The sequence below is a fragment of the Lycorma delicatula genome, chromosome 8 (assembly GCF_047948215.1).
Source record: "Lycorma delicatula isolate Av1 chromosome 8, ASM4794821v1, whole genome shotgun sequence".
Taxonomy (NCBI): domain Eukaryota; kingdom Metazoa; phylum Arthropoda; class Insecta; order Hemiptera; family Fulgoridae; genus Lycorma; species Lycorma delicatula.
The window spans coordinates 14,765,318-14,781,520 of NC_134462.1; the positions used below are offsets into that span (position 1 = coordinate 14,765,318).

At 32.1% G+C, this 16,203-nt stretch overlaps 1 long non-coding RNA gene across 1 annotated transcript in view; it reads left to right on the plus strand.

Annotated features, from left to right (window-relative positions):
• LOC142329265 (uncharacterized) overlaps positions 1-9,496 on the plus strand; it is a 31,349-nt gene extending 21,853 nt beyond the window's left edge. The window contains exons 2-3 of the long non-coding RNA XR_012757445.1: positions 767-970; positions 8,364-9,496. This is a non-coding gene — a long non-coding RNA (uncharacterized LOC142329265). The remainder of the gene's footprint in view (positions 1-766; positions 971-8,363) is intronic.
• The last annotated feature ends 6,707 nt before the right edge of the window (positions 9,497-16,203 follow it).

Consider the following 16,203-nt stretch of genomic DNA (forward strand, 5'->3'; position numbering starts at 1 on the left):
TCAATGAAGAACTACTTGATGTCAACTGTTTTGCATATCCAGTGAAGTTGTTACAAGACAGTAGTAGTTACTTAACCAACTGGGTTGGTCTAGTGATGAACTCATTATCGCAAATCAGTTGATTTCAAAGGTGAGAGTTCTTAGGTTGAAATCCTAGTAAAGTCCATTACTTTTATACCGATTTGATACTAGATCATGGATACCGGTGTTCTTTGTTGGTTGAGTTTCAATTAATTACACATCTTAGGTATGGTCAACCTGAGACAACATAAGACTAAACTTCATTTACATTCATACATATCATACCTTGAAGTAATACTTTACCAAGGTTCCAGAGGCTAAATAGAAATATAGAGAGCAATAGTTACTTGGATTAATTAATAACTAGTTTCGGCATTTTCCATGGCATTCTTACAGCTTTATTAGCTCTGGCTGTTTATTGTTGTCGTATCAATGTTAAATATCCCCTTGAACAGTCTGCATTAAAGTGAAGATTTCAAAATTGAAAGAAAATCTGATAGCGATTTGTTTGTAAAAATTATTTACAAATATCCAGTTATTTTATGAAAGTAACTGATATTCTAAATGGCAAAAAGCAAGCTTCGGAATTACTGAGTAGTATTGTCATCCCTTCGAGAAGACTGTAGGGATTATTCAATAATGAAAATGCTAATCAATATAAAGACTAATGTTAGACAGTTGATAAGTTGTAGGAACGGTTTTATAGAGCTATTAAAATAAGAAAATTCTGTTTTTTTTTACAAAGGCCTGTAGTGCAGCAGCTAATAATGAAGAATACAAAGTGCAAGCAATAATATTTGCGTGGAGGAGACTTGATGTGGTTATAACAAAAATTAATACTGAGAAGCTAAAGAATAGTGCTAAAAAGATTTCACACTTTGAAACTGATGTGACTTGAGGTCCAATGATTCCTCAACTTCAAAGAATAATTACGTTACAGTAGATGGAGGTAAGTAAATAAATCACAACTTGAAAAAGAAAAGATCCTGTTGGATTTTTTGAATGGTGTGATCAACCAGAGTGAAATTTCATTGCTTAAATCTCCCAGGAAACAAGCCACCCTATCATACTTCTTGGGCTGCTTTCTAAATACTAGCTTCATAAACACAGGCCACTCATTATTGATATCAGTAAATTTTCATTATCTTGAACGATGTTTACATGTTTTTACTAATATATTTCTTTCTGTTAATGTACTTTTCTTTAGACAGAACTGGCTTTTTACTTCAATATTAAGCCAGTTAATGACCCTACTTCAATTAGTATTTGAGAATGTATTGCCGCAAAATTTCAGCCTCATTTATTTATTTCCTTTGTGTTATGGAAATGGTTTCTCACTCATATGAGTTTTCAATGATACAATCTATTACAAAACTTATTCACTGCGAACTGATGGGGCTCCAGTCATCTTACATAGCTATATGGCTAGAATCTTTTTTTTTTTTTTTTTGTCTTCTGTCACTTGACTGGTTTGATGCAGCTCTCCAAGATTCCCTATCTAGTGCTAGTCGTTTCATTTCAGTATACCCTCTACATCCTACATCCCTAACAATTTGTTTTACATATTCCAAACGTGGCCTGCCTACACAATTTTTTCCTTCTACCTGTCCTTCCAATATTAAAGCGACTATTCCAGGATGCCTTAGTATGTGGCCTATAAGTCTGTCTCTTCTTTTAACTATATTTTTCCAAATGCTTCTTTCTTCATCTATTTGCCGCAATACCTCCTCATTTGTCACTTTATCCACCCATCTGATTTTTAACATTCTCCTATAGCACCACATTTCAAAAGCTTCTAACCTTTTCTTCTCAGATACTCCGATTGTCCAAGTTTCACTTCCATATAAAGCGACACTCCAAACATACACTTTCAAAAATCTTTTCCTGACATTTAAATTAATTTTTGATGTAAACAACTTATATTTCTTACTGAAGGCTCGTTTAGCTTGTGCTATTCGGCATTTTATATCGCTCCTGCTTCGTCCATCTTTAGTAATTCTACTTCCCAAATAACAAAATTCTTCTACCTCCATAATCTTTTCTCCTCCTATTTTCACATTCAGTGGTCCATCTTTGTTATTTCTACTACATTTCATTACTTTTGTTTTGTTCTTGTTTATTTTCATGCGATAGTTCTTGCGTAGGACTTCATCTATGCCGTTCATTGTTTCTTCTAAATCCTTTTTATTCTCGGCTAGAATTACTATATCATCAGCAAATCGTAGCATCTTTATCTTTTCACCTTGTACTGTTACTCCGAATCTAAATTGTTCTTTAACATCATTAACTGCTAGTTCCATGTAAAGATTAAAAAGTAACGGAGATAGAGAACATCCTTGTCGGACTCCCTTTCTTATTATGGCTTCTTTCTTGTGTTCTTCAATTGCTACTGTTGCTGTTTGGTTCCTGTACATGTTAGCAATTGTTCTTCTATCTCTGTATTTGAACCCTAATTTTTTTAAAATGCTGAACATTTTATTCCAGTCTACGTTATCGAATGCCTTTTCCAGGTCTATAAACGCCAAGTATGTTGGTTTGTTTTTCTTTAATCTTCCTTCTACTATTAATCTGAGGCCTAAAATTGCTTCCCGTGTCCCTATACTTTTCCTGAAACCAAATTGGTCTTCTCCTAACACTTCCTCCACTCTCCTCTCAATTCTTCTGTATAGAATTCTAGTTAAGATTTTTGATGCATGACTAGTTAAACTAATTGTTCTGTATTCTTCACATTTATCTGCCCCTGATTTCTTTGGTATCATTACTATAACACTTTTTTTGAAGTCTGACGGAAATTCCCCTTTTTCATAAATATTACACACCAGTTTGTATAATCTATCAATCGCCTCCTCCCCTGCACTGCGCAGTACTTCTACAGGTATTCCGTCTATTCCAGGAGCCTTTCTGCCATTTAAATCTTTTAATGCTCTCTTAAATTCAGATCTCAGTATTGTTTCTCCCATTTCATCCTCCTCAACTTCCTCTTCTTCCTCTATAAAACCATTTTCTAATTCATTTCCTCCGTATAACTCTTCAATATATTCCACCCATCTATCGACTTTACCTTTCGTATTATATATAGGTGTACCATCTTTGTTTAACACATTATTAGATTTTAATTTATGTACCCCAAAATTTTCCTTAACTTTCCTGTATGCTCCGTCTATTTTACCAATGTTCATTTCTCTTTCCACTTCTGAACACTTTTCTTTAATCCACTCTTCTTTCGCCAGTTTGCACTTCCTGTTTATAGCATTTCTTAATTGCCGATAGTTCCTTTTACTTTCTTCATCACTAGCATTCTTATATTTTCTACGTTCATCCATCAGCTGCAATATATCGTCTGAAACCCAAGGTTTTCTACCAGTTCTCTTTATTCCGCCTAAGTTCGCTTCTGCTGATTTAAGAATTTCCTTTTTAACATTCTCCCATTCTTCTTCTACATTTTCTATCTTATCTTTTTTACTCAGACCTCTAGCGATGTCCTCCTCAAAAATCTTCTTTACCTCCTCTTCCTCAAGCTTCTCTAAATTCCACCGATTCATCTGACACCTTTTCTTCAGGTTTTTAAACCCCAATCTACATTTCATTATCACCAAATTATGGTCGCTATCAATGTCTGCTCCAGGGTAAGTTTTGCAGTCAACGAGTTGATTTCTAAATCTTTGCTTAACCATGATATAATCTATCTGATACCTTGCAGTATTGCCTGGCTTTTTCCAAGTGTATATTCTTCTATTATGATTTTTAAATTGGGTGTTGGCAATTACTAAATTATACTTCGTGCAAAACTCTATAAGTCGGTCCCCTCTTTCATTCCTTTTGCCCAGCCCGTATTCACCCACTATATTTCCTTCCTTGCCTTTTCCAATGCTTGCATTCCAATCTCCAACTATTATTAAATTTTCATCTCCTTTTACGTGTTTAATTGCTTCATCAATCTCTTCGTATACACATTCTACCTCATCATCATCATGGGCGCTTGTAGGCATATAGACGTTAACAATCGTTGTCGGTTTAGGTTTTGAATTTATCCTTATTACAATGACTCTATCGCTATGCGTCTTGAAATACTCCACTCTCCTCCCTATTTTCTTGTTCATCACGAAACCTACTCCTGCCTGCCCATTATTTGACGCTGAGTTAATTACTCTAAAGTCACCCGACCAAAAGTCGCCTTCCTCTTCCCACCGAACCTCACTAATTCCTACTATATCCACGTTTACCCTATCCATTTCCCTTTTTAAATTCTCTAGCCTACCAACCTTTTTTAAGCTTCTAACATTCCACGCTCCGACTCGTAGAATGTTATTTTTTACTTTTCTGGTGACCCCTTCCTTAGTAGTCCCCACCCGGAGATCCGAACGGGGGACTATTTTACCTCCGGAATATTTTACCAAGGAAGGCGCCTCCATTATTGCTTTTGAAAATGCAGAGCCACATTTTCTTGGAAAAAAAAACAGCTGTAGTTTTCCATTGCTTTCAGCTGCGCAGTACTCAGAGGACTGAGTGATGTTGATACGGCCGTTTAAGTCGTCCTGACTCACGCCCCTAACAACTACTGAAAGAGCTGCTGCCCTCTTTCAGGAATCATTCCTTAGTCTGGCTCTCAACAGATACCTCTCCGATATGGTTGCACCTTCGGTCCAGCTACTCTGTATCCCTGAGCACTTAAGCCCCCTCACCAACGGCAAGGTCTCATGATTCATAGAGGAGGGGCTAGAATCATGGAATATTAATACAACATAGGAACAACTCCACTTTTTCTTTGGCGACACAGTTACTCCTCCTTTTTATTATTTTCTTACACAAATTTCCCCACAAAGAAATTAATATTTTAATTCTCAAAATACAACAATTCTTTCCACTTTGTATTCATTCTTTATAAGTTTTATTTTCATGAAGGATTATTATTTAAATTGTTTCACAATTATAGTTAAATATAACATAAGCACATCTTGCAGACTTAAAAAAAGTTAGGTATTCTACTTACTTATCTTTTCATAATTACCTGCATTTACAAACTACCTAAGTAGTTACTCATAATTTTAGTAAACTTGACTAAATAATAAGTAGAGTAAGTACTACTATTTTATTCACTACAGACCTATTTTTACCAGAAAAAAGTCAAACAGAAGTAACTACTTTGTTTTATTCACATTATCCGAAATTTTCAAAACTCAAAGTGAAAGAAGACACAAGTCATTGCATGAATTTCATGATTTGGATTGTAACATTTTCACTCAATTTTGTCTGTACATCATCTTTACAAACTATGCTGTTCCTGAAGACGATAGTATCAACCAAAAGTATCACTTCCTATCTGTACCAAGCAGTATTAATGCTGGCATATTTTTTGTTTAGGTTGAGAAATTTGTAGTCAGTCTAAAGGTGTGTTAGATTTGAATTGTAACCATTCATTTATTATATCATTCATATATGTTGATATATTTCATAATGCTCAGGTGTGATCATTTGTGATTTTTTTTTTATCCATAGAATAATAAGGTTGTTGACAGTGTTGGTGGATTTCTCATTAGGATCTATGAAATAGCTGGAAAAAATGTTAATATTCTATAAAAATATAGTTTATAAAAGTCCTTTTAAGAGTTGATAGTATCTTTGTTTAAAGCCAAGTTTCATTTGACTGATTTATATATCCAGTCTGAGTGGTTCAGTTTATCTATTCCATGTATATACACTTGAATATTATGAGGTACCTTAACTGATAAAAAGTATATACAAAATGAACATATATGGTTCACTTTTGAGATATGAATCTACCTAAACAGAAAAAGGAACATTATAAATACAATCAGGGGACACTAGAGTGAGAACAGCACCACCAGCTTGTGAACATGGCTGCAAGAGAAACTGAAAAGATTATTCATTTTGCATGGATTGTTGTATAAAAAGTTTATGGTTTTAAATAATTTGATAGAACTCCAGTTTTGGTTAACTTACTTTTCTGAGAGAAAATTTAATATAATTAAACTAAATATGGGATTCACTATGCATAATAAAATTCTATAAGAATGAATCCTTAAAAAAAAACTTGTTTAATTAAAATTTATTTAAACAGTAGTGGCTGCTTTGTATTTTTATATGGTTAATAAGTAATTATTTCAACCTCATTTACTGTGTATATTCAAAAAGTGAGCATGTTTTTTAGTTGTATGTTTAGATTCACTTTTTTGGGGGTTGGGTGGGTCAGTTTTAGCAAATTTTTATGGTTATATGCCCTTCCTTTTATTATCAAAATGAATAAGGCATAAAAATTTAGTGAAAAATGCAATAACTGGCAGTCATTTAAACCTGAGACCTTACAGGATACGAATGACATCATATCACTACTACAACCTTTGATCCTGCGGAGGTTGATGATTTGATAGTTACTAACGGTCATTTGTTAAATAAGATAGCAACAAATTTTATGAATTAGTATTAATAAAAAGACCAAATTTAAAAAAAAAGATTAACATCAACTTTTTTCTTACAAGCAAACTTTAAGACATATAAAAACATATGCAACTACTCAAGATTTCGTTTTCTTTTAAAATCTGTAACATAAAAATGATGGTATATATATATATATATGAGTTAATAGATACTGTGCCAAAAGACATTATTATTGTGGAGAAACAGTTATGACTGACCAGCTGTGCTGTAGTAGAGCATGCTAGTTGTACAGATGTTTTTTTTTTTTGTAGTAGACTTACAACTTTCCTGTAATAATTAACTTAATCACCTGTCATAAAATTTTACAATATTTCTATTTTACCAGCCAACAGTCTCAAGATAAATTTATCTGCAGACACTGTTTATTAATATTCACTCTTGCCCTATGGTTCTGATTTGGATTTAAATTAAAAAAGATGGTGTAATATTAATATTATTATTTGGAACACATCTTCTAAGTGAATTTGATCTTCCATGAATGTATGATAAATATACTATTGTAATACTTATAGTATTATATTTATAGTTTTATTTTGATGGTAAGTTTTAAATAGTAGACTTGAAAGAATGTAGATAGGAATCAAATTAAGAAAACTTCTAGACACTTCAACAAGAAATTGAAAATACTTTGTCATATATTGATAAATTTATTCCAAAAATGCTAAAATTATACTCTCCATATATAAAATTATATTTTAAACAAGGTAAAATAAAAATTGTTACTTCCATTACCAGAAAATTTGTAATTACTGAACCTGTTCAAAATTTAGTCTTTCTTCCCATTTTAAAATTGGGGTATCAAAATGAAATTTTTTTGAATAACTGAGATACAATTTTGTTCATAATAAAATAAATTCCTTTAGTTTATACATAATTTGGAACTAATTGTTAAAAAAATGTTAATAATTAAAACACTCATAATTTTGGAATTTTCAATAAGTAAACAAAAGATTATTATCAAGAAATAATATCAGATGAAACTTTTTAATCCTTAAGATTAATATGCTAAATAAATATGTAGCATTTTATTATAACATTCTAATCTGTTGTTTATATATAAATTCCTGTTAAAAAAAAAATATTTTCAGAGGTATGTTCATAGTCATTTTTCTCATATCAATGCCTTGAAACACATATGAAAATTATACTGTTCATTCAATTTTCAATATATATTGAAAATTCAAGTAATTCATTAACATATTGACAAAAAGAAAAATGAAATAAACTTAAGAATCAGCATCTACTAGATAAAACCGATGAATTTACAAATAGAAAGATCTTGTTTTGTAAACTTTGCTACGCAATTCAAAATATAATATAATTCTATAACTGGAGTCAATTACAACTCATTTAATAAGTTAATTAAACTCTTCATAACAATGAAACTGTACAAGACTGGTAACAGTTTCTCCTTGATCTTTATGCTGTCATATAATGGCAGATCCTTACTATTTTTATACCGCCAAGAAAATAATGAACTTTTACAAATGACTGGCTAATTTTTCAAAAACAAATAAAGCTTTTTATATTTTATGAACTAGCAAGGAAGTGCAAGCAAAGTCATACAAAAATAAATCATTAAGAATTATAGCAGTAAATTTTGTCAGACTAAATAAATATATTTGATAAATTAGTAAACAAAGTTATATTGCAAAAAGAAAAAAAATGAATAACCTAATAAGCAGATCTATCTTTTTTAAACAACAAATATCTAATTAAATCAATAATCATTAAACAATTAACATTCTTAAAAAAACATGCTTAAATTTAAGCACATAAACATGAAAATTAAAAGAATCTGAAAAAAAAAACAATTTAAAACTATTATAGTTAAAATAACAAGTTTTCAAATGATTTAAAGAAATTGTTTTTTTCATATTGTGCAGATTTCCTTTTTGGAGTTTTTGGGAGAAACTTTGCCTTTCCTTATACAAAACTACTGGAAAGAATGATGGGAATTTTTGGTGTGTGAAAAATGCCATGCTCGATTCAGATTTTAACCCAGAACCTTCTGAATGAAAGGTATATTTTTACCAGTCTACCATAGTGGTCGGCTAAATGACTGTTAATGAATAAAGGAACTTACGACAGTTATGAACCAAACAAACTAAAGCAGTATACAAACAAAGATGAACGGCCAGTCCAGAATCTTTCAGTGAAGACAACAGAAACAACATTGTAGTCTCTAGGCTTCAATATATTAATGTCATCATAAAATTAATAAGCAAAAAACCAGATGTTATGACATTTTTGAAAGGTTTAGAAAATCTGATGCAGCTTTATTTCATCAGGATCTATAACAAGATCCATCTTGTATTTATGCTGCATACTAAATTTAATACATCCAAAGTCTATCCTGAGATGATGGTTTGTTAATCAAACTGCATCATAAACGGTGACTAAAAGAAAGAGACTGAAGTGTAAAAATTTAAATTGTGCAGTTGTGCCTAAATATATCAACTTATCTCATAACATGTCACAGTCTGTACTCATCTCACCCATAACTTTATTTTACAAACATAACTTTGTGTTAACATATTTACAGTTAGTTTTATGTATTTTATTAACACAATTTGCAGAATGACAAAGATGAGCGTAGAGCTTAACATTTGAAAATATGAATGGATATTGTAAACACAAGAATTTTTGTTAGTCTTTTTTTGTTGATGTAACTTTAAATAATATTGACTCCTGTGGTTATCGGTATTAATAATGCCACAGCAGCCATGAAATTGGTCCAACATTGTTTAACTAAGATAATTTTTGGGAACTCATTAAATGAGGCTTTGGTAATTTGTATTTGATACTTGTTTCACATCCTTCAATTTCTTGTATACTTTTTCTTGTATTATTGATATAGTTGTGGAAACATTAGATATAAAGAAATGTTATTTTGCCAAGAACACAATGTTGTTTTAGAGTAGTACATCATTTGTAAAAAGACATGTAATCTTGAATTTTAATTATTAAATTTATTTTAGATGTACTTCAATCATTGAGGTTCAGTTTATGCTACCGTTTTAAAATTACATCTACAAATAATCTCTATTGTGAAATTAAAAAATTATATAATTAATTAAATTGTTTTTCACTAAACATAATTAATGGCATTAAATTATTTGTAAGTACGTAATCAAGTGAGTCTGAAATTTAAAAAAATGACAAATTGATTTTCTAACAATTTTCATTAAAATAGGCTGCTAAGAAATAATTAAATATTGCAGAATAAGCAATTTTTATTAAAATTATTGTACCATATTTTGAACCAGAAAAATTTATTTATAATAAATATAAATATTTTTCTGTCAGTCTTAAAAACAATATAATAACCAACCATACTTCATTTTGTAGTCTAAATACGTTCATAACGATGTTGTGAATTGTAGTTTGCCAGGACAGTTATTAATAAATGGGAAGAACAGCAGCCATGCCGTCTCTGGTGCTAGTCGTATGTTCCATGGCCAGGTTATTGGATGTTTGCCCTGAATTATGAAAGAAGATTTTTGTCATGTAATGCAAAATTTAGAGGTGTACGTATTTAAATGTATGTGTATGTTTTCACTGTATTAGTAAAAAATAAATATATATAAGCACAAACAAAACTTGTAAAAAATGTACAGTTAATTATGAACCATCTAACAATTAAATTTATTATCCTGAGATATAATTTTGAAATGTGAGCAATTTAAAAATAAGAAAGCGTTTATTTAACACACACTATATAAATAAAATAGTAGCTCAAAATAAAATAGCGGTGATGTAATAACATAAAATTGTATGAAATATAAAAATATTATAGTACAGTAAAAGTAATTAGTGTAAAACTTTTTTTTTCCTAAAATTTGGACAAGGGCCATTGTATACAGAAAATTTTAAAGTTGATGTTAAATGGTTACAGAAATACATTAAGTGCTCAATGTTTCAGAAAGAGAAGTTAATAAGTTATTATTACAACACATAAATCTGGCTATATATTTACTCATAACAGATAAATAAGAGTAATGATTAGAGATCGAGATGAAGCAAAAATGTACATTCATTCCATCAGTTGGTATTATAGTCAACATGATGGTTCATCAGTTATTTCTAGGTTCAGTTCTCAGAGTGTGGAACTATCCCATTGTACCTCAGAAAACATTTTAAAATTAACTTCTATGTCAGACAACAGGTTGTAGTATTAAAATAAAATAAAAATACTTATGTAAGATAAGACTGGGTGGTGCATTGGTTATTAAAAAGATAAAGTCATGATGAATTTTACATAAAAGTAATTTCTTAAAGATATTCTATAGATAGTGAACATTCATGAACATGCATTTTTAATTCACTAACTCACAGTAAAATCTTAACAGGGAGAGATTACTTCAATATTTTCAAGAATCCTAGCCTTCAGTTCCTTAATATTACATGAATAACTAACTGTTGTTTTTTTTAATAAACTAAGTAAACATGGTTATTCTAGGATGTTCAAAAAGATCTCATAAAGTAATAATAATATTATTTCTCTATAGACTACAACTTTCTGCTTTGCTGTCGTTCATTGGATAATTGTATTGTTTATTTAATAAATAAATTACACTGCCCAATAAAACATTTTTTTTGAATGTTTCCTTCACTTCATTAGTCAAATATTATTAATTTTGGGTTGAGAAAAAAGAAAGACAAAGTAAAATTTTTTATTAGCTCTGCTTTCTGTGATATACAATAGGTGGAAGTATTTTATTTTAACGGATTAAGAGAAAATGATACATTTTAATTACATATACCAACAACATAGAAAGTCCATTTGACTTTTTTTAATGACAGTTACATTCTAAAAGTTCTTAATTGATGGAAGAATACCTGGCGCAGTTGGTTGGGTCTGAAGAGAATCATGGTGGCTTCGTGAAATCATTGTTTTTTTGCTTTCCTCTTGCAAGTGAGTTCCACAGCATCCCTACACACAGACCAGCAGTAATCTGCAAGCATTGGTTTATTTCAACAGACCTGATATCTTTGTTCCATTGCAGAAATATCCTGATGGAATCTTTCTCTGTGTTCATCACTGACAACTCCACAACTAGGAGGAAAAAAGTTCGGCTGTGAGTTAAGAAAATGGATTCCAAGGAACATGTTGCATCCTATAGTTGATGGTATTTTTGCAGAAATACTGTCACCAACTGACAGTAGTTTTAATCTCTTTTGTTGCCTAAAAATCCATGAATGACTCCCCAGCTTCCTTTTCTTTCCCCTCCAAAATTCGGTCGAACACAGGATTTTTTACAAGTTGTCGAATTTGTGGCCCAACAAAAATACCATTCCTTAGCTCGTGTAATTTGTCTCAAGTAATTAAAGGCATGTCTTTCTCGGTTCATACTTTTGACAAAATCTTTCATCAAACCCAGCTTTATATGAAGGGGTGGAAGAAGAACATCTTTTGGGTTCATGAGAGGCTCGACAATGACATTTTTCTCGCTAGATTAAGATTTTTTGCAGGTCAGTCTGCTTGAATATGTGATTTCCTGTCTCTGCTGTCCCATACACATAAAAAGTAGCAGTATTTAGTGTACCCCAGTTGCATTTGTAAGAGTGCAGCAATGAATTTTAGATCGCCACTGATTTTCCACTTGTGTTCAGCATATTTGAATGACTCTAGGAGGATTGCCATGTTTGCATAAGTCTCCATGTGAACTCAATTCCCCCCCCCCCCCCCAAGGGGAGAAGATCCCACCTCGTAGCGTGTCAAGTTGCTACACCACCCTCTCCGTTCCTTGCCAACAAAGGCTTTAATGGAGCCCTTTCTTCTTGCCCTCAAACTGATCACATTCCACAGTGTTCAGCCCGGCCACGTGAGATGCTACCGATGCAGATGCCCTGAGGGACATCTACATCAGTAAATTCACTCCGAGAGATAGTATTGAGTTCTGCCTTCCGAAGAAGATAGCTGACACCTAACGCTACCACGTTGCCCTCAGGAACTAAGCTAAAAGCCTACTCGCGGAAGATCGAAGACCCCGCGCCTGTCACCTTTAAGTCCTAAACTACACCCTAGTGCGTAGATGCATCAAGTATGCCATGACAGCATATCAATCAGCAAAATTCAGTCATCTTCAATGAATATCGTTAATTTAAGCGATTGGAGTGCAGCCAGCATAAACTAAATCCCAGAGGACCTCAGGTCTGGTCCGTCGGGAGCTGAGTATAACCTCTGGTCTCCCACTACAGCTCTACTTTTGAGGATCGCTCAGAATAGCACTAGGTTGATTGCAACCAACATTTACTTATTATCCCCTTAATAAGTGAGCACTCCAATTCGACCAATCGCCATGCTAAAGTTAGCCTCCATGTGAACTGCATGACCAACAGGAATAGAAGTTAGACAGCTGCCATTGTGAAGTAATACAGCTTTCAAACTAAGCTTGGAGGAGTCTATGAATAGCCTCCAATCAGTTGGATCATTGTTCAAATTCAAAAATTTCATCAAGCCATTAACATTGCAGCAAACAAGATTGTTTTTCTTCTCAAAAAAAAGAAAGCAGATCCCTATGACAAAGTCTGCTTGACTCAATCTGTAAGATTTATCATCTTTTTGTCAAAATCAGTCATGGGATGTGGAAGGCTTGTTCCATACTGTCTTCATTTTCTACTTCAAGCTCATAATTTTGGGTTGGAGTAAGAACTAGTAAACTATTTAAATTTAGAATAGGTGGAATAGCAGATGGAAGATTTTAATCTTCCATCTTTTATATTTTTTTAATCGTCTTAACAATTTTTGTTATGTATGTGGTGACATGAAAATCAAGTCGCTAAGGCAAAATCTTACTCCATTAGTAAAAAGTGTTATGAAATTTATTTTGGGTGTAAAGTTGGGAACCAAACAAGGTCCTGGGCCCCACATATCTGTTGTTTATTGTGTCTTTCCATAGAAAAATGGCACACACTACATGCCATCTGCTATTCCTATGATTTGGAGGGAACCCAAAGATCACTCTTCTGGCTGTTATTTCTGCTTAACAAACATCAAAGGGATTACGTCAAAACCAAAACATACAATGGTGTATCCTAACTTGCAATCTGCAATGAGATCGGTTCCACACTATGAAGAATTGACCATTCCAAAGCCTACAGAACACGTGACATTACATGATCACAGCTCAGATTCTGATGGAAGTAAGGAAGAAAAAGAAAGATTCTGGTGGTACAATCTTTCAATAAAGCACTTTATCTGAGCCTCATTTAGTGACTCAAGAAAATCTTAACGATCTCATACAAGATTTAAAGTTATCTAAGTAATAGTCTGAAATGCTTGTTTGCCGGCTAAAAGGATGGATTCTTCTTCAACACAATACAAAGATATGTACTTATCATAATCATCATTCTGAATTTAAAGACTATTTATCTTAAGATAATGACTTAGTGTTTTGTAATGACATTACTTCTCTTATGGAGACACTTTGTAATGAACATAACCCAACAGAATGGTGCTTATTCATTGATTCCTCTAAAGTTTGTTTAAAAGCTGTGCTTCTGCATAATGGCAATAAATTCCAATCAGTACCTGTGGCTGACTGCTAGTATGAAAAAACATATGAACATTTTTAATTTATATTGGAAAAGCTTCAATATGCAGTGTGTGAATGGAATATTTGTGGTGATTTGAAGGTAACTGCACTTATTCTTGGCGTGCAGCTTGGTTATGCAAAGTACTGTTCTTTTTGTGTAAATGGGATAGTAGCGACAGAAAAAACCAGTTCATTAGAAAAGAATGGTCTAAACGGGAATCATTCATTCCTGAACAGAAAAAATGTGAAACATGACCTATCGTGTAATCCTAAAAATGTGTATTTACCTCCATTACATATCAAACTAGGATTAATGAAGAATTTTGTCAAGGTCATGAACAATACTCCTTGTTTCATGTATTTAAAACAGAAGCTTCCTAAAATTAGTGATGCAAACATTAGTTTTTTGGGAAATCAAAAGGCGGAAAATTACCGAGATATTGTCAACGATGTTATAAAAAATTTGGGTTGTAATATGTCCTTAGATTTTCCGGGAAGAAATCTAGGTGCGAGTGCAGGAAGTGTACTTTTAAGGACACATTACAACCCAAATTTTTTATAAGATCGTTGACAATATCTCGGTAATTTTCTGCCTTTTGATTTCCCAAAAACCTAATGTTTGCATCATTAATTTTAGGAAACTTCTGTTTTAAATACATGAAACAAGTAGTATTGTCCATGACCTTGACAATCTTGGTGCAGTGAGTGATGAGCATAGGGAACACGCTCATCAGGAGATTTCAGCTTTGGAAAAGAGGTATCAAGGCAAATGGAATCCTAATATGCTGACCGAATATTGTTGGACCATCAAGAGGGATGCTCCACAGGCGAAATATAGCAGAAAATCGTCATTTCTTACTTTCTAGGTGTGTCAAATGTTTGAAATTATAAATACCTGTCTCTTGGAAACCTTGCATGATGGGGAAAAAGATACAGGGATATATCATATTTGAATTCAGGAGAAAAAATACTATCAGAATCATATATTTTTCTTCCTGAGACAAAAGAAAATTGTTTTTTGTTCCCGTGTAATTATTTAAAAGAAATTGAACATTTTTTGTTAGCACATAAAAAAATTATCCACTGGATGTATAATCCATCTAATTTAACTTAGATGGTTAGTTAACCATCTAACTTTAATATGGATAAAATCATTACATTTCGCTTCCTCAACTACAAGTAACTTTGCTAATTGCATGAAGAAAATTCCCTTTAATGATAACAATATTTCTCTTGCTTATAACATGAAATTTTTATGCACTTTATTAGATGACAAATTCTTTGGAAATGATCAAATTGTTTCTGTTTGTACTGTTTTGTTTTGAAGGGCCTTAATAAAATACTAAGCCTGTTATCATCTATACATGTAAAAAATAACTAGGATTGTCCCTGAGCATGCATCATGCAAAAACTACTGGACAACTGGATAGATTTTAATAAACTTTGCCAAATTAATACCTTAGAGAAGTGATCATTATCTCTAATTAGAACTATCATGATATTCCTAATGGGGGGTAACTGTATTAAAGAAAAAAATTAATCCTTTTTATTTCATTATATTTCTGTTCCAGAAAGAAAAAGATCTCTGAGTTCAGATGTAAATACCTTTAAATATTTTATTATTATTATAATTAGCTAAAATTAGCACATTTAGCAAACTTTTGTGGGTTTTGATTTTTTATTTTGGCCATCGATAATTGATAGTCAAAAGTTAAAAAAATATGCCTTCAATAAAGAGAAGTAATCTTCCTCATTATTCAAAGTCTGCTAAAATAATGAGATTACCTTGGTCCTCTGATATAGCTGCTACGACCAGATTTGAGTTGCAGGGAAGTTTTAATAAAATATAGAAGGAAAGCTTTTAAGTTTTTCAATAGTTATATCAATATTATTCTCACAATCACGAGGATAATGAACACAGCAATGGTCCAGGTGGACCATTCTGCCTTATTGGATTCTTGCCTTATTGGAAACATGAGTAGTTAGGTGATTTCCTATTGATTTCCTCACTAAGCAAATATGTGTTTGTATATCAGCATGCCAAAGCCCACTGAAATGCATACGATAATGTCCTATGATGAACAACACCATGCTGTATCATTACACAGACCTGGCTGTTTAGTGAACATCATTAATTTCCAAGAAAGCACTCTGAATGGTTTATTATATTTCAAGTGCTTTCATT